The 9,410-nt window shown below is 36.9% G+C and overlaps 1 protein-coding gene across 3 annotated transcripts in view; it reads left to right on the top strand.

Moving 5' to 3' along the window:
- Positions 1 to 14: 14 nt before the first annotated feature.
- STAU1 (staufen double-stranded RNA binding protein 1) overlaps positions 15 to 9,410 on the top strand; it is an 81,933-nt gene continuing 72,537 nt past the window's right edge. For 2 of the 3 annotated variants that reach the window (XM_044663817.1, XM_044663816.1), the window contains exon 1: positions 16 to 187. The gene's annotated coding sequence lies outside the window, so the exon portion shown is untranslated. Of the gene's footprint in view, positions 188 to 9,410 lie in introns of all 3 variants that reach the window. The other variant, XM_044663815.1, reaches the window with a different exon arrangement.

Raw genomic sequence — 9,410 nt, 5'->3', positions numbered from 1 at the left:
GCGGGAGCCCGAGCGGCTCATTCTCTTTAGTGTTTGCCCTGTGGCCGCAGCGTCTGGCTCGGCTTCCCCCTCCCTCCCTCCCCGACCCCCGGCGCCCGCCCCCCTACAGGCCATTCCGCCTCCCCTCCCCTCCTCACAACCTCCGCCTAACCGATTCTTCGGCGGGAGACGAGTCCCGGGAATCCAGGTAAGGCGCTTCGGCCCAGCCCGTCGCAGCTTGGGGGGAAGGGCCTGGATGGCGGGTGGGTGAGGGAGAGGCGGAGGGGACGGAGACTGCTTCTCCGAGCCAGTTTGGCCTACCTCGGCCTGAAGAGGCGAGGCAACCCGCTGCTCCCGGCGTGCCTCGGTAGCCTGGACTGGGGACATTAGGCCGCTGAAGGAGTCAGCCTCCCTCCTTGGCCGGAGTGGGGAGGGGCTGCGCCACCCCCTCCCCCAGGAAAGGCCTCAGTCCCTCCGCCCTCCCAGGGGCGGAGATCCGGGCCTATTCTGGGAGAAGAGCTTTCACCTCCTATCCCAGCCCCTCGCCTCCCTTCCCCGGGGGCTAGGGAAGCACAGGTTCCTACACCGCCTCTCCCTGCCGCCCCTTCCCCATCTCTGATCATTTTCAGCTTGGTGCCCCTCCCCGCCTTTTCCCCAGAGGAATAGTGTTTGCTGCAGCCCCCACCTTGCTGGAGACCAGTGTTTTTTTCCCCTCCCAGCAACCCCCTTCCTCTCCCTGCACCTTCCCTGTCGGAGGGAAGCGCAACAGCCTTTTTAACCTGTTCTTTGCCAGGGAGGGGAGACCAGGCCCTTTAAGTCAGGAGCTAGCAGTAAGCTCCTCCTCATAATTCTGCACACACACCCCCAAACCCAGTTAGTTTTTCTTTTCCCCTAGCCCAGTTCTAAGGCTACAGTATTCATCTCTGAACTCAAATGCTTAAAGGAATTTATTCTAACCCTTTTCCTCCTCCACTGTCGGCCAGATTGTCCACAAATGGAATGTTCGTTGAATTAAATTGTTGAAACTCCAGCAGTTTTTTTATTGTTGCCCCGGTAGTCATTACACTTAGAAGATGGACTGGGTTTTTTTCCTCCTCCGATCTTTTCTATACCATATCTGCCCTTCGTATTAAGGATGAAATTGTGTATGGTTCTGCTTCTTTGGAAGAAAAGAAAGATTAGTGATATAAAAGTTCCTTAGCTGCAGCCCCCAGACACCTGTACGTTTGGTGGGGAGGTGAGGAATGCATTTTTCTGCAGGTGGTTGTATGAGGAAAAGAGATTATTTCAGTTGATACTGATCCATAGCAACTGATACAGATGGGAGACTTTAATCATTCCTTCAGTATAAAGTGTATGGAACTGGCTGATTCATTTATCCATCTGGGGCCACAACCATGTAAGAGAAAGGTAGTATTGTCATCCCATATCTAGTAAATAGATGTATTCTGTAGTTTATTTCGGTCCTTATTCTTACTCCAAATTGCATCTTCTGCTATCATATAGTAACTTTCACGACCAGATACCTTTTTTGCCAGCTCCTCTGCCCAGGTTTGCTGATCCCCATTATAAATCTATGCACTTACTCGTGTTTTAATATCTCAGTTGTGTATGTAAGAGGATCTCTTCCTTAAGGGCAAATGTATATGACTGCCTTTTCATCTGTCTTTTTTTTTTTGGCAATGGTAAAATCTTTAAGGTCTCAGGGACTTTTTTGTTTTTTCTTATGCTGTCAAATTGTTTTAAATGTTGTGAGTAAGCAGGAGAAGGCTGATTTTAAGTTGTTTGGGTTATTTTTAGGTAATCAAAGTGAGATTATATTGAGTTATTGAGGTAAAAATTAAAATAGATGAATTGCAGAGAGACTAATTTCAGTGAGCATGATGACAGGTGAGATTTTAGTGTGGCGGGTTCCTTTGTGCATGCCGAGTTTATTTTTAATTCAGAAGTTAGGTATACTAGTATATCTTGTACTAAGCAAACTGAGTTATGAAAACCCTGATTTGCAAAAATGATTATTAGGTAATGTTTGTTTATTCTACAAAAAAGTTCTTTTACATTATTTGAAAATATTTAAACGGAGTCCCTTGATGAGTTAAAAATATTTGATTTGCACATGTTCTTAGAAACCTCTTTTGCTTAATGTTATGAAGCACACATATTGGACACTTGCTTATAGGCTGATACACTTAGAAGGTCTTATTGCTCACTTTGGTGTAATTTAAAATATCTGTGTTTCCTAAATGTTTAAACTATGAGTCAGATAAATTACTTGTTGACTTTTGTAAAATGCAGTGCTCTCACAAACTACAGTATTTTAAAATTGACTTAAACTTTAACTAAGTTTTCCCAAGCCCATTATTTTCTCTCAAGTTAGTTATTTTTCTGTTGAATGTATAAAGTTATTTTTTACTTAGCCATGTACAGATGATAAAAAGTTATTTAATTTTATGGGGTGGAAATTGTTATAATATACATTTCCTGGCTAAAATGGAGGTTTTGGTGGATTAGATGTGTGGCAGGATTAGATTAGTTTTTTCTCAAATTATAAGAAATATTACTGGTACATTATTTGTATATGAAACAGCAGTTGTTTTATTATCACAATGCTAATTTTAAAAAATCATTTGTATTTTCTTTTTGGTCAAATGGGTATTTGTTTAAACAACTTTAATGGGAAAGAACTTTTCATGTCACAGTTAAATTATGGCTAATAAATTATGTGATGAAAACTTCGAGAGTGAAACATTCATTGTGCAAATATGTTGATATAATTTTAGGTTAAGAATTAAGTAAACAGATTCTGATTAGAAACTTTAAATTCTATTATGGGAATTTTTTTAAAGAGCCTAATCATCTGCTCTACTTTTTAATATTAAATTTAGCAATTTTGAAACCTTCTTGATTTAAGAGACTTGTAATGTTAAAATAATTGCAGATAGCAAGCAAATATTGTCCTCTGTAATTTTAAAAGATATTTCTCTTACTTGAGGAAGCCAAAAAGAATGTTTAATTTGTCTTGTAGTTACTATAAATATTAAATATATGACTATAAATATTGCTTTCAAAATTGTCCTGTTTTAGACAATCAATGTAGTATTTATATTCTAATTGTCCTTGGAGTCTGTGAAAATTTTATTTTTTGTTTTAGTTATCAAAACATGACAGACGAGAAAGATTAAAGTTTTTGAGCCCTAGTTTAGTACTCTAGGAAAGCACAGTATTATATTTTATTTTGAAAAATGCTCAAGTTTTCCAGTGTTTTTCAGTTATAAATTCTTTAGTATTTATTGTTGCTATCATAAACCTAGTAGTCCTTTTGAATCAAGTTTGACCCCTTTCAGGAGACAGCCAAAAATAAAAAACACATTTGTATGTAGTTGTCAAGTTATGGAAAGAACAAAACTTGTAGAACTATTTTGGGGGCAGGATTCTGCTTCTAAAGTGTCATGCAACCAGTAATGGAACAGGAAAAGATAGGCCTCTACAACCAGGATACAGTCACACCAGGCCAAAAATACTTTATACATTGAAGCACAAAATAAATGGCTCTTGTAGATTTCTGCTGATTTCCTCCTTTTCTCCTATATTTTTTTATATGACCAAGAATATATCCTTATTTGGAATTAAACTGGCTAGCACTAATACAACTTTTCAATTTTGCAAAGAGTTAAGTATGCAGTGTGGCTTAATGACTTTTTCAACAACATATCTGACAGAAGCTTTGTTAGTATTCTTATTTGAATCCCTAAACTGGATCATGTCATAGATTATTTGATGTCATGCTTGGTTAAAATCTAGTAGAATGATTAAGTATTGCTTAATTTGGACATTATACATTCTTCTGTCACATTAAAACTATAGGAATTATTTTAACTGGTTAAGGTATCTGAGTGAGTTTGGGTGGTAGTTGTAATGTTTGGTTACTGAAATTAATGGAAATTTTACTGAACCTAGCACAGGTTATTTTAACTATTTCTCCCCATCCTCCAGTATAATGTAAACTTGAGGGCCTAGAAGGCTTTTTTAAATGTTAGTCTGTTTCTAGTACTTAGCATAGTGCCTGATATATGTCATTAAAATTTTCTTAAGACAAAATTTCTTTTTCATAAAATAGACATTTGTTTCCTGAATTGAATTTCTTGGTGACAGGAAACTTTGAAAATCAAAATAGTTTTCTGTTCTTAATTTTCTCCTACCTCTTTAAATAAACCTTTTATTATGGTTCAGATCATAGCATTAGGGTAAGTCTAAAAAAGATGAAACTGCAAACTAAAGTTTCAACTCTCTGAGAAGATGAGCTAGTTATTAAAGTTAATTTTTAACTGAGATGGATTTATGTGGTATTTTCAGTGATATGTTGAAAGAAGAGTTTGATTTGGAAGAATAAGAACAAAGTTGTGGTTTTTTAATACCAAAATTAATGTTGACTGTCACCTTTGACAGATTGCTTTGTGAACATTTATAAACATCTGTTGAATTGAATCCCATCTAATCAAGCCTCTTATAAATACAGGGTATTAGCATGGACCCTATTCTTTGTACTCATGGTCATAATGTCATGTGAGGCACAGTAGAGTGACCATTTTTATCTCTGTTTTACAAGAGGAAGAAATTGAGACTCAGAGGTCTTAAGTTGAGGGTGCTCCCAGTGCTAGTGATTGAGTCAGGACTTGAACCTAGGTTTTCTGAGGCAGCACTAGCGCTCTTTCTGCTATGCTCAACTGCCCGAGAAATTTATAGTTGAATAATAAGTTATCCTAAAAATACAATTCAGAAACAGCATATCATATAGACTAGAAAAATACTGGGTTGAGGCAGCTAGGTAGTACAATGCCAGGCCTGGAGTTGAGAGGACATGGGTTCAAATATGACCTCCAACACTTCCTAGCTGTGTGACCCTGGACAAATCACTTAATCCCAATTGCCCAGCCCTTGCTCTTCTGCCTTGGAATTGACCCTTAGTATAGATTTTATGTGTGTGTGTGTGTGTGTGTGTGTGTGTGTGTGTGTGTGTATATATATATTTTTTTTTTTTTTTAACCCTTAACTTCTGTGTATTGGCTCCAAGGCGGAAGAGTGGTAAGGGTAGGCAATGGGGGTCAAGTGACTTGCCCAGGGTCACACAGCTGGGAAGTGTCTGAGGTCGGATTTGAACCTAGGACCTCCTGTCTCTAGGCCTGGCTCTCAACACTGAGCTTCCCAGCTGCCCCAGGAAAGCATTTTTAATTAGACTTCTAATTGACATTTTGTAACTCAAATGAAATGCAAAATTTGTTTAATCAAAAACCTAATGTTATAGATACTATAAGTGTGGATTTTTTGGTTTTTTAAGAATACAAATTACACTGCTTTTTTTAAAGTTTCAAATAAAAATCAGTCATCCAAGGAGTATTGTTTAATTCACTGAGCCAGATTATGAAGAGTAAAAAATTTCTTAGACTTTCAAATGGTTTATATCTGTTTTAAAAAGATGACTGCTTTGGGGGCAGGTAGGTGCCTCAGTGGATTGAGAGCCAGGCCCAGAGACTAGAGGTCCTGGGTTAAATCTGGCCTCAGACATTTCTTAGCTGTGTGACCTTGGCCAAGTCACTAGCCCTTACCACACGTCTGCCTTGGAACCAATACTCAGTATTGATTCCAGGACAGAGGGAAAGGTTTTAGAAAAAAATTAAAAACAAAACAAAAAATGACTGGAGGTTAACTAATAAACTTAGGCCTTTTTTTAGGGTCTTTAGTGACAGGTATAGTGGGAATCATGTCAAATGAGTACCCTCATTGAGAGCATTACACTTTTGATGTTTCCGCATTTTTCAATTTATTTTAATGTAGACTAATATTTAGGACTTAAAAAGATAAATAATATTTACTACGGTTCAATAAATTTTTATTTGGATTATTTAGAATTATTGTGTAAAAATCTTTTGATGAAAATGAGAAAGCACTGAGTTTTGGATTAAGGAGCCTGAATTAGTATTAGGGGCTTCATCTGTGCAAAGCATCATGTCGTTGTGGATAGAGAGCTGAATTTAAAGCCAAAAAGACTTAGTTCGAATTCCACCTCTGATACATACCTGTTTTGTGAGTGTGTAAGGTACTCTCAGTGCTCTAGTCTAGGCAGTTCTCTCAAAGCCTCAGAGGTGTTGATCTGCCCCAATAGAGGATATTTCCTCATCTTGGAATTCCCAGCAAATTTATAAGTTGAGTTCCTATTACAAGTCTTTCCTTTTCTGTAAAATTAGAAGATTGGATAATCTCTGAAGACCTTTACAACTCAAAGGCCCATGACTTTAAAAAAAGTTTTTAAGGTCCAATTTCATCATCATCTTACTATGTTTCTCTACTACTATAGAATCATAGAATCTCATTGTTGAATGGTTCTTCAGAAGTCAAATATTCCACTTCATCTGTGAACAGAACATCTCTACAACAGAGGTGTCAAACTTCCAGGGCTTGCCCAAACCAGATTAAAATGTAATTGGGAAATGTTTAACAAAATAAAAATAATCTCAGTTTGTGGTTTTTTTAAAATCAATATACAACCTGCAGGGATCTCAGGGATTGCTTTTGAGTTTGACACCACTGCTCTATATTATCCCTAACAAGTGACCAGTTTACTCTCTGCTTGAAGATATCAGGTGGTGAAGAATTTCATATCACCTGAGGTAGCCCATTCACCTTTGTAGCAGCTTTAAGTGCTAGGAAATTGTTCTTTCAATGAGTTAACACTGGTCTTTCTGGAACTGCTATGTATCGGTTCTAGCTCTGTCTTCTGGAATGAAGTAGAACAAGTACAATCCCTCTTCAACTAGAGAGCTCAGCAAATACTGTTCCCCTTTCCCCCTCAAGTCTTCTCCTAGTTGTCAGTATTCTTCTAGTCTAGTATGGTACCAAGAATTAAATACAGTACTCTAGCTGTGGTCTGAACAAGGCAAAATGCAGTGAAACTGTTTTAACTTCTCATTTTGGACATTGTACTTCAATTTATACAGTCTTAAAATATTGGGCCTTTTTCGGTTGCCATGTCATAAAATTGATTAATTGGCCTTGCAGTACATTTACACCTTCAGGTCTTTTCCCACATAAATTGTCTAGCCATATCTCCCATTCTTGATTTTTTTGAACCTGAATGTAAGACTTTACATTTAACCCTACTACAGTATATCAATGGTTCTTTTACATTGTTCTATCTTGCAATCTTTTTGGACTCAAATTCTGTCATCTGACAGGTTAGCTCTCTTTCCTAGCTTCATGTCAGCTGAAGATTTAATGTTTGCTATCAATGCTTCCATAATTGGTTCTGCTTGTCTCTTTTCTTTTGTTACCAGAATTTGTTTTTAATAAATTAAGGAGGCATTTTGTTTATCTTTTCATTGATTAGTAATTGATCAGTCAGTCAAATATTTTAGAATATGTTGATGGATATTATCTTCTTGTTTTAAATTTTTTTTTTCCAATGACATGTAAAAATAATTTTTAACATTTGTTTTTTTTTTTAAACCCTTAACTTCTGTGTATTGGCTCCTAGGTGGAAGAGTGGTAAGGGTGGGCAATGGGGGTCAAGTGACTTGCCCAGGGTCACAGGGCTGGGAAGTGTCTGAAGCCAGCTTTGAACCTAGGACCTCCCATCTCTAGGCCTGACTCTCAATCTATTGAGCTACCCAGCTGCCCCCTTAACATTTTTTTTTTTAAACATTTGTTTTAAAAAATTTTTTAGTTCCATATCCTTTCCCTCTCTTTGCCTTCCCCCTTCATTGAGAAGCAAGCAATTTTGATATAGGTTATACATGTACTGTTCTGCAAAACATATTTCCATATTAATCATGTTGTAAAAGAAAACACAGACCAAGAAAAATGAAGCAAAAATAAATATGTTTCTGTCTGCATCCATACTCCATCAGCTCTTTCTCTGGAAGTAGATAACATTTTTCATCATAAATCCTTGGGAATTGTTTTGGACCATTGTGTTGCTGAAGATAGCTAAGTCTTTCACAAAATAGTTGTCATTGGTCAGTATTGCTTTTACTGTGTACAGTGCCCTCCTAGTTCTAATCACTTTACTTTTCCTCAGTTCATGCAAGTCTTCCAAGGTTTTTCTGCTTTTAAATCTCTTTGGGATACAGACCTAGTAGTGATATTATTGGGGCAAAGTGTATGGACAATTTTCTAGCCCTTTGAGCACAGTTCCAAGTTACTCTCCAGAATGGTTGGATAGGTTCACAACTCCAACAATGAATTAGTGTCCCAATCTTCTCACATCCCCTTTGTAGTTTTGTCATTTTCTTTTTCTGTCATATTAGCTAATCTGATAGGTGTGAGGTGGTACCTCTGAGTTGTTTGAATTTGCATTTCTCTAATCAATGTTGATTTAGAGCATTTTAATATGACTAAAGATAACTAATTTCTTCTTCTGAAAACTTCCTGTTCGATATCTTTTGACCATTTATCAGTTGAGGAATAACTTGTATTCTTATAAAGTTGACTCAGGAATGAGGTCTTTGTCAGAGAAATTTATTATAAAAATTTCCCCCAGTTTTCAGTTTTTCTAATCTGGGCTGAACTGATTTTATTTGTTTAAGTACTCTTTAATTTGATGTAATCAAAATTAACCATTTTATATCCCATAATGTTCTCAATCTTGTTTGGTCATAAATTCTTTCCTTATCCATAAATTTGACAGGTAAATTATTCTATGTTCTTCTAATCTCCCTACATTTTAAACTTTCCCCTTTTATTTGCATGGCAGAAGTTAATGTTAATTATATTTTTGTTTGTGGTAGTACTTATTATTCATTTCAAATTACCATCTCTTCCAGGAAGCATATCTTAGTATTTTTTGCTTTTCCCAGCAAGAAGTGCTCTTTCCTTCTAACTCTCATAATACTTTGTATCTCTTTTCATCCATTTTGAGGGGAAGAAGGGGAGATAGGGTTAAGTGATTTGCCCAGAGTTGAACCAGCTAGGAAGTGTCTGAGGACAGATTTGAACTCAGATCCCCCCAACTCCAGGCTTGGTTCTATCCACTGAGCCACCTAGCTGCCCCTTTAATACACTTTCACATTGTACTTTGTGTTATAGTTATTTAGGTGCATTCCATTTCTCATCTACCGGACTGTAAGCTTCATAAAGGCAAAAACTATGTTATAATCCTATTTGGATCTCTATAGCACCTAACAGAGTCTTGCTTAGAACATAGGTGGTTAACGTTTTAATGACAACTTTTTTTAGAAAGTCCCATTAAGGCAAATTTTGGAATAAAAATTCTTTTTGTAATTTAATTTTTTCAATGAACAGAAACCTATTTTTTCTCTCTCCCATGCCTCCCTCTTTGAAAAAGAAAAAAGAAAAACAAAATTCTTGCAACAAATATAGTTAAGCAAAATAAATTCCATCATTAGCCATGTCTAATGAAAAAAAAATGTATTAATCAA

Source organism: Gracilinanus agilis, chromosome 2 (genome assembly GCF_016433145.1).
Source record: "Gracilinanus agilis isolate LMUSP501 chromosome 2, AgileGrace, whole genome shotgun sequence".
Taxonomy (NCBI): domain Eukaryota; kingdom Metazoa; phylum Chordata; class Mammalia; order Didelphimorphia; family Didelphidae; genus Gracilinanus; species Gracilinanus agilis.
This window is presented reverse-complemented; position numbering and strand designations above follow the sequence as displayed.